Source organism: Pipra filicauda, unplaced genomic scaffold (genome assembly GCF_003945595.2).
Source record: "Pipra filicauda isolate LSUMZ 115617 unplaced genomic scaffold, ASM394559v2 scaffold216_size1298047_pilon, whole genome shotgun sequence".
Classification (NCBI taxonomy): Eukaryota; Metazoa; Chordata; class Aves; order Passeriformes; family Pipridae; genus Pipra; species Pipra filicauda.
Window position 1 is genome coordinate 643,354 of NW_024104328.1, and position 15,294 is coordinate 658,647.

General features: G+C 42.3%; 1 long non-coding RNA gene across 1 annotated transcript; it reads right to left on the reverse strand.

Annotated features, from left to right (window-relative positions):
* Positions 1-227: 227 nt before the first annotated feature.
* Positions 228-14,919, reverse strand: LOC120323230. Its single transcript, XR_005563521.1, has 2 exons — positions 3,790-14,919; positions 228-1,804 (listed from the first exon to the last, which is right to left on the reverse strand). It is a non-coding gene; the product is annotated as an uncharacterized LOC120323230 (long non-coding RNA).
* Positions 14,920-15,294: the final 375 nt, after the last annotated feature.

Consider the following 15,294-nt stretch of genomic DNA (forward strand, 5'->3'; position numbering starts at 1 on the left):
TCTATCCTTGCACCCCTACAAGGGCACTGGTCCTACACAGCTCAGTAAGGTCTAGCTTGTGCTGTGGAGCAAGAAACCCACAGAGACACAGTTCAGACCCTGAGCTGAGCTCCACACTCACAGGGGGCAGCTACAGAGTGTCAGAGCCTCTGATCTAAGTCTCACCTGATGGCTCAAGGCATCCAAGAATTACATATACATAAATATGCAAGAACACACAGAGCATGTACCATAATCTAAGCATTTTATTAATAACATAATCATAATTTTCAGAGCTTATTTTAGGACAAGTTGAAGGCAAACAGGCTGTGTTTTTTCCTTTTATCTATGTTGCAGAAGCATACAGCATCAAACAGCACACACAATAACTATTAAGTTGATGTATTAACTTATAGCAATTTTTTTGTATAGTCTTTGCTATCCTGTTGTGGGCACCAGCAAATTCTCCCCAGCTCTGTCATGGATAGTGCATGTCTGCCAGATGATTATTGCTCAGAAAGTGTTTTCAATGTGAAATATTTATTTTGTAGTACCACAGTGATGCTGTATGTAATTCATCAGGGAATTGCAGCATTGCACCATATCTCACTGGATCAACTTTAATGAGCGATTTCTAACAAAAAATACTGCCGTAGGAAGCAGAAAAATTGGAACAGTTTTTGGTGCCTGCAGATGTATTCTTCAGCTCCCAGATTCCCTATTCCGGATACAAAGCCCTAAAAATACTACTGTTTCACTGCAAAAAGCCACTTGGAAGTAACCTTATCAAGCCTAATGTATGACAAGATGACAATACTGCTGTTACCAAGATATTTTATGCGTGAGATATGTTGGTGAGTGTATACACAAACATGCAAATCACATACAAAGGTACCAGCCTCCTTATGTAAGGGGGCAGGGTTCTAAAACTGGGCATTACAAGATGAATAAGACAAGGTATAGTTATTTGTACAAGAATAACAAGGATGTGACCTTAAGGACTGAAGACCCATGAGAAGTATGAGCAGGACCTTTCTCCCCTGACAGTATTGTTACATCCACATCAGATACACAATGTGAAAAAAGGACTTGACCTCCACAACATTACCCCAATTCCCAGACCCTTGCCTTTCCTCCAGGCCTTTTGTCCTGGTCTTAGATCTGTGGACATGTCATGGGAAGGCCAGGTCAAGAGGAAAAGGGAGGTGTTTTCTTCTCACCAAACTAGCAAAAAAAACCCCATGTCATTTTATACAGCTTCCTCTTCAGGTACAAATTAGTTTAGAGGTGAGAAATGAGAACTGCCTCTGCAGATATGTCTCCACACAGAGAAGGCTGTCCAGGTGCATGAGCAGGTCCTTTAGGGCATGCTGAAGGGAAGGGTTTTAAACAGATAGACTTACCCTGTACCCCAGAGGGCCAAGCTCTTGATTCCACTAAGGATGAGAAATTTCCCCCTAAGGAAACTCTGCAGTGCCACTGTACCACCTTTCTCCTAGTTCCCTTTCACAGGTCTGCTTGTGGCCAGCTGTGAGCAGGTGCTGTTCTGCTTCTTTGGCTATTCGTGTTGTACATTCTGTTCCAGTGTCCTCTTTCATGTGGTCAAGTCCATAGCTGCTGATGACTCTTACTCACTTGTCCCACGGACCAGCTTTCACCCCACCCCTTTATCCTGACCTTATGCAGGGTACTCAGGTGAATAGCAGTGCAATCTCTGGTTACTCTGTACAGCCACTGTACTAAGTGCACACTCTGCTGCTTGTGTGCTGTGGATGCAAACGTGCTCCCGACGCTGCTCAGTTTTACCGTGCTCCTGTTCCTACAGCTAAATGCAGAAGACAAAAGAGAGAGAGATGCAGTTATTCTGAAATGCAACTGTGGAGTCACACTGCGTGGCTCTCTGGCTAGCTTTCTCTGCCTTTGGGAACTGTAACCTCCTCTAGTCCTTTCTGCTGACAGCATCTATTTTTTACCCTCAGCTGCCACTTGTGCACGGGCCATTAATGCGCTGCGGACACACAGCCAACATTCATCCCCTCACTTAGCCAGACATCTGGCAGCTCAGTGGCATCTGACCTCTCCTTTGCTCTGAACCAGGCAGCGTGGGCAGCTTTCATTACGCTCCCTGGTGCCTCTGTGTTACCACACAGATGGACCCTCCAGACCCTGACACGGGTACCTCACTCCTGCCTCGACCTCAGATGTTTTTTGCAGACGGTTTATGTAAAGGAATCAACAGCTAATTTCATGAAGGGAGGAAGGGTGGGAAGTTATTACTATGACAACAATTTTGTGCTTGCGGGGATAATGCTTTGTACATAGGAACTTCAAAGTAGGACAAGGGTGATAAGAAACAGATCTCAATCAGATATTAATTTCCTGTTTTCTATTAAAAACAGTCCTATATCACAACCAGTGCCGTATTTCTATCCTAGCTAGGCCAGGGATATTTTATCCTAAACACTACCCATTGCTATAATCAGAATACAAGGAAAACAACGACACACAAAATATTTTTTTCCTACAGAAAATTTTAAGACCTGCTCTCTTTCCGCTGTTCTGGTGACCAAACTGTCAGTATAAATTCCCACAATCTACTTCCATGATTACTAAAACTTCTTTCCCTTTGGCTCCCCACTGCTATTGCATAAAGCAGATGTTAAAAATGTGCAACTTGGCTGTAAACCTGACCCTGTCAATCCTCTTCATTATGTGTAGCTCAGGGCTGGTGTTCTGACCTCCTAGTCAAGTGGGAGCCAGCTCCCTCCCAGGAATTCAGCCTCTGCTTCATCTCACCCTCCACACTGCTAGGCTGTTACCACCACGTCATGGTTTTCTCCTCTTGAAGGTGCCCTTGGTCACTTTCTGACTGTCTACAGCTTTTTTCTTTGTGAAAACGTCTCCTTAGTTCCCATTCCTATGCCATACCTCTATCTCAGTTTATTTGTCTCTGTTATGATATGATAGATACATACATGCCGTAAAATAAAACTTTGTGGTGTTAGGCTGAGCAGATAGGTCAAGTTTTTGTTGTATCCAGCACCATTTCTACCTTTGCTGCACTACGTCTTAAACAAGTTTATAATCTCTTCCTTGTGTTTTAGGGCATTCCCCCCCATTTGTTTTTACTACTGTTTAAAATTCTAAATAGCTGTAATTACTATTCATTTATACAGCAGCTCTTGGCTTTGCAAGGTTTGGCCTGGAACACCAAACTAATCGTTTTGGAGACTATAAAAAACCAGCCAAATATCACTGAGTAATGAAATTCAACAGGCTATCATTTGTGGTACCTTACTCTCAAGGTATTTTCTTTGTCCATTTAATAACTATAGCTCTACCCTCAACACCTGGCCTATCAAGCTGAGACTTGGATAAAAAAATCCTCCTTTGAAGTACCTAATCTAACTAGTTTTGCTACTGTGACAAACATGAAGAGTAACAGACACAGACTTTCTTTCTTTTGCTTAATTTATTGGTATTGACATTCAAATATCACACATTCAACCCCTTTGACAGTTTGCCTCCAAATCCTGAAAATTAAAAAAAAAAAAAAAAAAAAAAAAAAAAAAAGAAGTTTATACTCTGGACTACTGGTCCTATCAAGAAGGAATAATGAAGAAATCTTCAGGATTCTAGGATTGCACTGAGTCCTCAGCCTTTATACTGGAATCAAAATGCAAACATAATCTGCACAGTTACACAGCATTTGCAACTTAAAACAGTAAAACTAATACTTATCTACACCTAATGCAACAAAAGGGACAAATCTGAACTGTGGCTTGCAAATGGTCCAGCTATGGGCAATACCTGTTGCTGACAGATTTTCAGTGAGAGAAGGCTGTATGGGTGTACAGCTGACGGATCATTTTAAATTCTTCGGCTAAAGGAGAGAAAATAAGGAAGAGTTTCTGTGGTCAGTAACATCAGCTTTTCCTAGCTGTTCCTCAGCTTGCTGCCGCTCACCTGGCTTAACTGGTAAAGGAAACTCCAAGCAGGAAGCTGAAGGGAATTACAAAATTTCTGTGGATTTCCAGGTCTTCAGAGGCAGCTGTTGAGAAGCGTTTTGATCTTTCCAGAAATCCTCTGCAATTTTTGTCTTACCCAGCTCTGCATGTCGGGTCGATGTCTGCCTCCCACAAACCCCCTGTCACCTGCCATGCCTTTCCCAGTACCTCCTCCCTCTGTCAGTGCTCAGACACTGAGAATGGCCATGCCTGGGGCTGGTCACTGCCAACACCCCTCTCTAACAGGGCCAGGGGTCAGCTACCGACCAGGGTGCTCGATGATGCTGGGAGGATCCAGTCCTGCCTGCTAGATTATGGGAGAGGCTATCAAGGCAGTATCACTGTTTGGGATGTTGAAATTGTGACTGGTCTGGGGGCTGGGGATTGCTGTGCAAGAAGGTTAGGACACTAAAAAGTGCAGCACTACCAAGTCCTGCACAACATACTCCTAAGTGCCAGTAACAGCAGCTGTGGGTGAGTGTGAGTACAACTAGCCCTCCTTGATCCCATTCCATGCACCTCTCCAAGCAGGGCCCCAGAGACTGACTTGCTTGCCCCTCACCTGATTTCATTCATTAGGCTCCTTAGGGTCAGCTGGAAATAGGCCAGAACACTGTCTGCCATTTGGAGCTCTGAGAAGGCAATTCTAAAATACGGAGTCAGGTTTTTGACTAGAATGCCAAGGATCAATTCTCCATTCATGTGTCTAGCTTCCTCTCTTTCCTGAAAGGAGCCAAGAGCACAGATGAAAGCCATAAAGCAGCTGTGTGTTGGTGTTTGTGTTTGATGTGCTTCTGTTCACCTAAGGTTATCTGAGGATGTTCAGGTACACAGATGGACAGAAAACTAGAACACTTTATTGTGTCAAATGTGCAGTTCAAAAAATCAAACATATTGTTCCAATTACCCCTTAGGACCTGTTAAAGCATTAATATACCATATGTAAAGGCATGAAGATGAGCATAAAAAATGAAGTGAAAACACTTGATGCACCATCTAATTTGGCTTTTTGCAGCAGCATGTCCACAACTGCACAGCTGTGCAAGCATTCAGTAATGTGAAGCTTTAAGAAGTTTCTTTGGCAATTTTGTTACTCCTTACCAAAATGTCATGTGCAAGTGCAGGTTTGAAGGTCTGAAGGTTTGATGCTCTCTACAGCTGGTTCTATGACTAAATCTTTTTGGACTGTTACCATCACACACACACACACACACACACATGTATATATTTAACTGCACTAGGTACACTTCTTAGATAACAGCCTCATTGTCAGCAGAGACAAAACACACAAGACATGAGCCACAGAGCTATTTTCTTTGAAAAGAAATCAGTCACCATGGCGAAGATCTATACAGATATTTTCCAGGGTAAAGATTTCAAATGGCTCCAGAAATTAAATGAGTGGTTACACATTCTTTCTATTGATTTCTGTATTGCTTTTAGGTAACTACATACCCAAAGGCACCCAGTGCAAACAGGAGCTTGGCACACTTTGAAGATTATGCCAAATTCTTCTTGCTCTATGAGCGGAGATGAATTCCATGATATTGCTTCTGTACACAAGGCAGGAAAGATTTGCTCCCAAGTTCCTTATTTCCTTGGCAAACTGTTCTTATAAAGCACACTGCCAGCTCTGCAAGCTTTTAAGCAGTGGATTCAGTCGGGTTGTTTATATAAGTGAGAGCATGTATTTGCTCAAATGCTGCCCAGTTCAAATTCTATGCCACTGCTGGAATTCTCACATAAAGTCATGCTCTAAGTAAGACACTCCTTACTGAAAGTCCTCTCCTGCTGTTGCAGAACTAATGGTGTGGGTGAGGGCTACACAAACAGGGGTTTTAAAATGGTGTTTCCATACAGCACCTTTCTGCTTCCTTGTTATGAGATTGATGGGTAAAGATAAGGCAACAAGAAGCACTGGCCTTTCTGGTTTTAATGGACTCAGGATATCCACAGTGATCTGCAAGTTCCACATATAGCTATCTGGCATGGCATAGGCTGCTGTTAACTCTTCTCAGAGTTCAGTAGGAGTGGAAAAAAACATCAATCACTGAAAAAGAATAATCTGAGATATTTGGTACATGGTTAGCATCGGTCCCTGTATATTGACAAAAAGGAGAATTTTGGTTCTCAGACAGCAAGAAAATAACAAGTCTTGAGGGAGGAAGATCAAGACAGATAGTGGCCAAGGGACAGAAAAGATAGAGAAAAAAGACATTTTTCCGTACACAGTCTAAGTCTGTTCTGACTATTGTACCCAAGTCAGAGTTTGCTGGGGACCAAAATTACATAGGAAAGCAGAACTGGAACTTCATACTTGCAAGAAACCCTTTCCCATTCCTGGAATAGCTGTTGAATGAACCTGAAACATATGGAGTGAAAAAAATGGAATCCCACTGATGGAAGTGGGATTCAGTTTCCTCACATTTAACTTGGTGGAAGCATCAGCAGAGCCCCTGCAAATGATTCTTCGCTGTTATTCTTCCAGGGGCAGTACATTCAGAATCCATCTGGGATTAAATAGCCTGTGCTAATATGGTGTGCGCAGCCAGTACTTGACAACATCTGTGGAAACTGGCTCTGTACAGAGCTCCTGAGGGGCACAGTGTATTGGTTTTGCATGGCATGGTTTTGGTAGAGGAGGGGCTGCAGGGGTGGCCTCTGTGATAAGATAGCAGAAGCTTCAGCTGTGTCCAACAGAGCCAGTGCCAGCCAGCTCCAAGACAGACCCGTCACTGGCCACGGTCAAGCCCATCAGTGATGTTGGCACTGCCTCTGGGATAATGTACTTAAGAAAGGGAGAAGAACTCCGTGCAGCAGCAATCACAGCCAGAGAGGAGAGGAGTGAGGACGCAGGAGAGCAACAGCCCTGCAGACATCAGGGTTAGTGAAGAAGGAAGGGCAAGGAAGGTCGTGGAGCAGAGATTCTCCTGCAGCCCACGGTGCAGCCCGTGGTGAGGCAGCTGTGCCCCTGCAGCCCATGGAGGACTCCATGCTGGAGAAGGTGGATGCACCTGAAGGAGGCTGTGACTCTGTGGGAAGCCCACGCTGCAGCAGGCTCCTGGCAGGACCTGTGGTCCCATTAAGAGAGGAAACCCATGTTGGAACAGGTTTCCTGGCAGGACTTGTGACCCCACAGGGGACCCACGTTAGAGCAGTCTGTTCCTGAAGGACAGTACCCCCTGGAAGGCACCCATGCTGGAGCAATTTGTGAAGAACTGCAGCCTATGGGAAGGACTCATGTTGGAGAAGTGAGGATTGTCTCCCATGGGAAGGACCCCACCCTGGTGCAAGGGAAGACTGTGAGGAAGAAGGAGGGGCAGAAACCATGTGTGATGAACAGAACCCATTCCCTGCTACCCTGCACCACTCAGAGGGAGAAGGGAGAGAAAATCAAGGGTAAAGTTAAGTCGAGAAGGAAGAGAAGGGTGGGGGGAAGGTGTTTCAAGATTTTTATTTTTTCATTATCCTACTCTAGATTTTATTTGTAATAAATTCAACTTGTTTCCCCAAATCGAGCCTATTTTGCCTGTCCTGGTAACAGGTGAGTGATCCCTCCCTGCCCTTATTTCAGCACACAAGCCTTTAGTTAAATTTTCTCTCCCCTGTCCAGATGAGAATGGGATAGAGTGGTTTCCATGGGTACCTGGCATCTTGCCAATGTCAACCCCCTGGCCCCCCACAGGCAGAAGTCAAATGTGCAATGTTCATACATAAACTATTAAGACAAAAAAAAAAGAAGACTAGCACCTCACACAATTTTCATTTTATGTCACTTGGCAGGACGACTTTCTACCGTAGAGACCATGAACTGCAGAGGGGTGTTACAGACAGATACACTCCCACAGAGCCAAGTGCAGCACAGCATCATTTTTGGACTCTCTCCTTGTCTCCTAATTTTCTTGTAAGCTGTGGTGGAGATGTAAGAATCTCCTTCCCTTTCAGCTTCTGCTGCCTTCAGTGTCTTTGAGCACGTTGCTGCTACATTACTTTAACATATATATAACCGGTACAACTCATTATTTTCCCAGCTGAATCCTTATTCCTACTCATTCTAATGTTTCTACTGAGCGTGCTTTGGTACCGTGGGAGTTGAGACTTCAAACATCCTAACCAAAAGGGTGTCCATTTTCCAGGAGGCAATACTTTGCTATGGCAAGTCATTGATCACAGCCTAACTGACATCAGAATGGCACTTCATGCTTTTCTTGATATTCAGCCAACATTTTCCCCACTTCCTCTTAGCCCCAGATGTAGGCTGTCAGACTGTTCCAGCCTGACCTCAGCAATTTCCACTTATGAAACAGTCCTCTAAGTAAAATAAAAAGCAAGATTCTTCATATTTTTTTTTCTTCTTGCTAAAACTTACCAAGTCCCATTACTTCCACAGAGGTGGGTTTTATAGGATTAAATGGGATTTTAGTTTCAAAACCATTACAGATGTTACAGGCAGTTCAGTTCAAATGCTTTTGTGCTTTTTTTGTTTCTTTAAAATTTTAGCTTTCCCTGTTTATTTTCTTTCTTTGACATGCAGCAGAGGAAATGGTACTTAAGAGAAATCCCTGAGAGATCATCTGACTTAACTTCTGTGGTTTGAGTTACTGTATATTTAACAAATTGCTTAGGTAACTACTTCATCTCTTAGAAAATTAAGTTTTAAATAAACGGAACTGTACAAGAACAAGGTGATAAAATCTGCAGCAAGCTTTACTGGATATCTTGATCTTGGAAACAGTGTTGTGTACTTTGTTCCCTGGTTTGGGAGGCTTCTTTTGCACTCTTTTTCTCTTGTATATTTGAGGTCTTCTGCCTTGCCATGGGGAAAAAACACGTGTCAGCATTTGCATGGTTTTTCTCCATTTTAAGTGTTTATAGTTTCAAACATTCATTGAAATGTGGTTTAAAAAATAGTGAAAGACATCCCAACATGCATCTTAAAACAGAATTTCAAATAAATCTGTGTTAGGGGAATGGGAAATACATCAAACAACATGCTTTAAGTATGATTCATCATTTGATGTAGCTGGTGCATCATAACTGATGCTTCCCACCTGACAAAGGCAGGTAATGCACCTTTACAACTGTGTGCCAAGTTGTAAAATGAACCTCACAATTTCTGGAGCCCTTTTTTTCTTCTTTTTTTTTTTTGGAGTTTGTATTGTTAGTCTGACACTAAGTTGCCACCTTTCTTTTTCTCATACCTACCATGTTTCTAATGTATTTGATTCCATATTTTGATGAAATTGTGAGAAGCTGAGAGCTTAGTACCTAATGTGTGCACATCTACAATGTCACCAGAAAGCAATACAGGTACATTTGAAGTTTTTATGTGCTCTTCCTCATTAACATTTAAGAGTTTTACAGTCCTCTTACAGGAGAAATTCTCTTCCTTCATTCTCCATAAGGAATAAAAATACAGCCAGAAATCTCCACAAGTCATCACAGCCGAGAATTTATTTACCTAAGTCCCACTGAATGCAACAGAAATAAAGCAGAGACAGAAAAATGTCTGCAAAACAGATAATTGACCCTAAACCTTTCTGTTCAGGTAAGTTATTTTCTGAACAGACTGCAGACTTAATTATGACTGCAATGAAGCTAGATCAAGCACAGATTAAATAAACTCTTTGCCTTTATTATTTCTCTGTTCAATCCTCTGTTCCTCTTCAGTCCAAATACAATCAGTCTTCCTTTCACCTCCAGTCTGCACTACAGACTATAATTAAACAATGACAATCCGACATTTATCTATAGAGGAAAATTGTTTAAAGAACCAGTTAGTACATGGAAATTTTTGTTTCACTAGTGCAAAAGTGGTACTTAATACCCCTTTATTCCATTTATTCTCCCTTCTACGCATTTTAATGCTCTCACCCTCATTCACATGCTCATTCATTTTGGATTTCATTTATTGGTTTGACAGGAGCCAGACTCACCTCAGCTACTATTGGGCAACACTGCAGGGCCCAGTGAGACCACTTGTCTGCTTGTATTTCCACAAAGCATTTTCAGATGAAAATTGCTGAGGAAACCACATGCATAAATACGTAACAGTGAAAAAAAAAAAGTTAAAATCTGTGATATTCTTAACATTAAAGGGAGATTCCTTTAGGGACTATTTCTAGTTAGGTAGGGATTCCTTCTTTGCCCTTTCTCAGTACTGTGGTGTCGTAGCGATCTCTTCCATGCTGATACAGTATAACACTATAGTATAACAGGCCAAACTGCTACAAGAATTTACTATATATTACGTAGCCTTTGGAATCACATCCAAAAGCATTACAAGCCCGGAAGCCACATTCTATGAATTATGACACAGCAAGACGTGAAAAAAGCACATATCTTGCCTTGTCCCTTCCCCTTAAAAGCGCTTGGTTTTTTATGGGCAGTTTGTGCTGACTCTCCAAAACTCTTCCAAGAAACTGACTTCAGACTGTACCTCTCGGCATCAGGAGAAAACCTGAAGCAAAGGACAGCAACCCTCCCAAACAGAAAATGCATGAATAGACTGAAAAAAAGATCCGCACAGCAACATCAGCGCTGCCTCCTCTGCAGGCATAATAAACACACACTCAGGAAGGGAAGGAAAAACATGGCAATGAGCCTTTTTTGGGCCTTTTGCTTTACAAACTGACTGGAAAAAGTGCAGAGTGCTGTGTGGGTCGCTGCCTGCTTGTTTTCATTTCTACAGTTCCAGTGCACAGTGAGAGGAGTGACAGAAGCCCCACGCCAGCTATGGAGATGTCTTTCAGCTGGAAGGGGTGGTTGGGGGCAGCTGAGTCAACCCTTCACTCACCAACCTCAGAGAACAGGGCTGCTACTGCTGCAGCAGCAGGTGTAACAGCGGAACTGTTCCCACTTTCGTGGCCCAACTCTCACCCTGCTTCTAGAGGCTGAAGTTCCACCAGTTGCTTATTTAATCCCGACCAGTCCTGGATTCAATCTACAGCCTTTTGGATGAGATGGAAAGCTGAAGCACATACTGCAAGAAAAATGAAAGCATGATTTGAAAAGTAGATGCTTTCACTCCTCCTCCTCTGCCTGATGCAAACCAGATTACTGAAGTTCCAACTAAAGGGAAATATTTGCTTATAAAAAGAGCAAATTATTTATACCTATTGCTGTTTTTCAAAGTATAAAGGTGCGACCTTCCTCTCTTGTTCTCTCCCCAGATTTACTCCTGCTGGTAGGAAAAACAAAAGACATAGAAAAGCAGAATTCTAAAATGGGTAATAAATCTATCACAAAAGCTTCACTGGTGAAGTCTCTCAACAGAATCAGATGTTTGGATATCTAAAACACTAAATTACCCTATAAAAGCTACATACATTTTACCCTCAAAGATGACTAGATTTCTACTAGAGTTATCAAAACATCAAACCTTTGTAACTGCAGAATCATAGAGTCATCAAAGTTGGAAGAGACCTCTAAGATCACCCAGTCCAACCATCAACCCAGAACTACCACTGTAACCCCTTAGCCAGTAAAACATATCACCCAGCGCCAGATCCAGACGTCGCTTAAGCACCTCCAGAGATGGTGAGTCCATCACCTCACTGGGAAACCTATTCCAATGCCACCCTAACAGTGATTTTTTTTTTTCTAATATCTAATATGAATCTCCTCTGTCTCAGTTTCAGTCCTCACACTGCAGGTGTGGCAGAACAGGCTGACCCTCACCATCTTTCCCTTAAAGCTAAAGATCAAAGATTTGATAGACCACCAAACTTCAGAGTTTAGCATTAAATTTTGCAAGTAGTTTGGAAAGAGTTATTTAAGGCTGGGAAGTACAAGGACTCAGTTCTTCCTATAAGTTGGTCAGCCTTTATTTTTAGTTTTCAATTGTCAATATTTTTTTCCCCTTCTGTAAAAGAAGTTTAACAAACTGCCAGTACTTGAAGCTGTATTTACAGGTCAATTGTGATACAAACAGGACTCATAATGTTATGCAGCATTCAGACTACTTCAGCTCCTTCAGCCAGCAGGACTTCTAAGAAAAAGAAAAAATGCTAATGCTAATTTAGTCACTGAAGTTGTCACAGGTTTGCTGATCTCATATTACCTGAAAAACTGCTTGAGAACTTGGATCCTTAGGGAATGTACAAGCCAAGAATTACAAATTACATTTTTAATGCTACTTCCAGATCAACTTTTTGTGGAGTCACTCTGTGGTTCAAAGGCACTCCCTTTAAAAATAGCAACTAAATGTCTCCTTTACCAAGTTGCACAGGAACAGAGAAGGGGAATAATTTGGCCTTGTTAAATCAGAAAAGCCACCATGTTTCACCTGAAGACTATAAAAAGTTCAACTCAAATCCTACCCGCGCAAATAAAATCAATTCATAGATTAAATCTATGACCTGTGTTTTATGAGTATCAGTCTATAGCAAATGTACTAATATCATGCTTGGTCCCTACCCTGATCTACCGCTTGCAGAAAAAAACCAAAACAACTGAAGAAACCTTGTACAGTTCAAAGAATAATTACCTGCAAGGCTTATCTTTCAAGACTAATAATGCATACTATAGAAGGAAAGGTACATATATTTGCTTTAAAAATTCTGCAGTTCCAGTAAACCCGAAAAAAGTTTAATAAGACTGAATTATGTGATTGTAAGCCTACTAAATTACACTGTCTGTTGTAAAGAATCAGCCTTTTCCCTCCCAAGCCATTTAGTTAAAATGTTTTCCCCGTTAAAACTTCAAACTTTCCAGAGGGATTGCAACAATAGCTCCTGTCTTATTTATTATTGATATTAATGAAAGAAAATAGATGTGTATAAGCACAAAGCCAGTGGTATCAAGAACAGATTCACACCCAGAGTGAAATGAAAATGGAAACGGAAATGGAAACTGGGAAAATGGCTGGGTTCTGGAATATGAACCAACAGGTAAGCATGAAATAAGGGGAAGAGGAATAGTCACTACCACCAACTAACTAGCACAAAGAAGCCTTTAATTAGCAGCTGCTCATTAAGCAGGCCTGTGAGTCTTTCAAGACTGCGAAGTTAAATTTGTAGAAAGCAAACACCTGCTGGGCCCAGACAGCAGCCAACTCTGAAATACTTTTAGGCTCAGTTACATATTTGGATTCCTATCTATCCTGGTCTAGATATCCCTTGGGTTCCTATTTAAGACCATATCGAATAAGAGCAATGAACAGGCCTATCAGCCTCTTACATCAGTAGCCTTTTTCTTATCACGTTGGTTTTCTTCATCTCAAAACTGCAACATTCAGTTTGTCTTTGCTGCCCAGGAATGCACAAAGACAGTAGGAACATGGAATGTTAACGTACAGACCCCAAACATACTGCACAGAGTGCAAGAATTGTTCTGAAGGCCATTAAATTCTACCAACTATTTTTGTTACCATGTACTATATTTTCACCAGTTGTGTATACTGTTTAGGTGACTTATTCTGTGTTTTTATGGTGAGATGAAGCACACAAGAGCCTGTTGAATCCCAAGCCTGATCCTGTAAGTTGACACTTCTGCACTGTAGGAGCAGCTAAACAAGACAATACCAGCCATCTGGATGATAGAAGAAGAAGAAAATATTAAAGCAAAAATATTGTGGTCCTGAGCTAGCAAGAGCTAAGATTAGTGTGTGTGTAAAAAGAATCACGAGGTCAAGCTGGAAAGCTGCTTGAAGTATGATTGTTCTCCGTGGCTGAAGGCGGCCACGGGAGTGTCTGTGTGGTATGTCTGCAGATAAGCAACACCTGGCCTGGCTTGATGGCTCAGACTTTTATTGTGTATATAAATGGATTAATAAAGCTGCAGCAGAGTTCTGCCTGGACAAAGTCTGTCTCCCGTGGATTCACTCACTGCAAAGGGTGCTGAGTGAGGGATTTTTGCTGCACCGTGCAACACTTCTACTAATGTGTTCTGAGTAAAAATAAAACCCTGAAACACACGACAGCACAATACCACATGTGAAAAGTTTCTCCACTTGTGGTTTCCTCAAACAGCATATAAAAGACCACCACCTAGGGTAACATCACTGAAGTCTTTTAGTGGGTATTTTTAATGGTAATGGGCAACATTGTTTTTCATCAGCACTGAAAGAGCGAAGACTTACCAGGCCTCAGTTCTATGAAACCTATCTGAAGGAGAAAATCACTGAGGCTATGCCCACAGCCTAAAGCAGCGGGTCTTACAGGAGGTGAATTCCTCCCAATTCCAACATGCCATGGGATGTACACCTCAATGGTTATATAATTTGCCAGTCTTGCCAGACTCCTGTTTAATTATTTCTGCTTAAAAGTTAGTCACTCTTGCTTGAGGCAATGCTCTGTTTTCTCTTTACAGTTGCAACTACCTTCTGTTTTCTCTCTCTTGCATGCCCCTCTCTTATGCTCCCTGTGGGGACAAAGAGAGTCAAGGCAGTCAGGCTGCAGAGGGATGGGAGACCTGACACCGAAAATGCCTTGTCCTTAGGGAAGTAAAAAACACCAGGGGCCTTGAACAGGACATGCCCTACAGGCTGAGACACTGTAGTGGAGCCGCTAGAACACAAGAAGTAGCAGGAACTGCAGTCATTTCACTCTATCCCCCATCATTTGCCTACTGCCTCCTAGCTACAGCGCAGTGAGCATCAGTGCAATTGCAAGAGGGTTACTGGCGGCTGTGTTCGCTGCTGGCTGCCCTGCCCACGGCAGCCAGAGGCAACAGTTTCAAAGAAAGGAGTACTTACAACACTGGCATGCTGTGTGAGGAAAAGGGACCGGATGAAGGCACCAGTTTCCTGGTTTACTCAGTCAGTGAAGTCATGTCAGAACCCACACAGATATACGATTTTGACATCTTTGAGGCTTATTAAAAATAAACAGGATCACTGGGACTCGGAAGAGAGTTGGGAGGTAGAATCATAGAATCATAGAATCGATTGGGTTGGAAAAGACCTCCGAGATCATCAAGTCCAACCCTTGGTCCAAATCCAGTCCATTTACTAGATCATGGCACTCAGTGCCACGTCCAATCTGCGTTTAAAAATCTCCAGGGATGGTGAATCCACCACCTCTCTGGGCAGCCCATTCCAATGCCTGATTACTCTCTCCTGTGTGAGGTATTTAGATCCTAGTATGGTGCCTGTTACTGGCTTCACACAGACAAGATTCTATGCAGTTTTACCTGGTGCCGATTAAAATGGAAGTAAACAGCTCATTGTGATGAATTCCAAAAGAAGCAAGTAAGTCTCTAGGAAAAATGGAATTGATTAGGGCTTACTAATTAAACTCCTCATACATTCACTCTAGGTAAGTTAGATCACTTGCAAGTAACCAGCAAGGCTCCTTTTTTAGAAAAT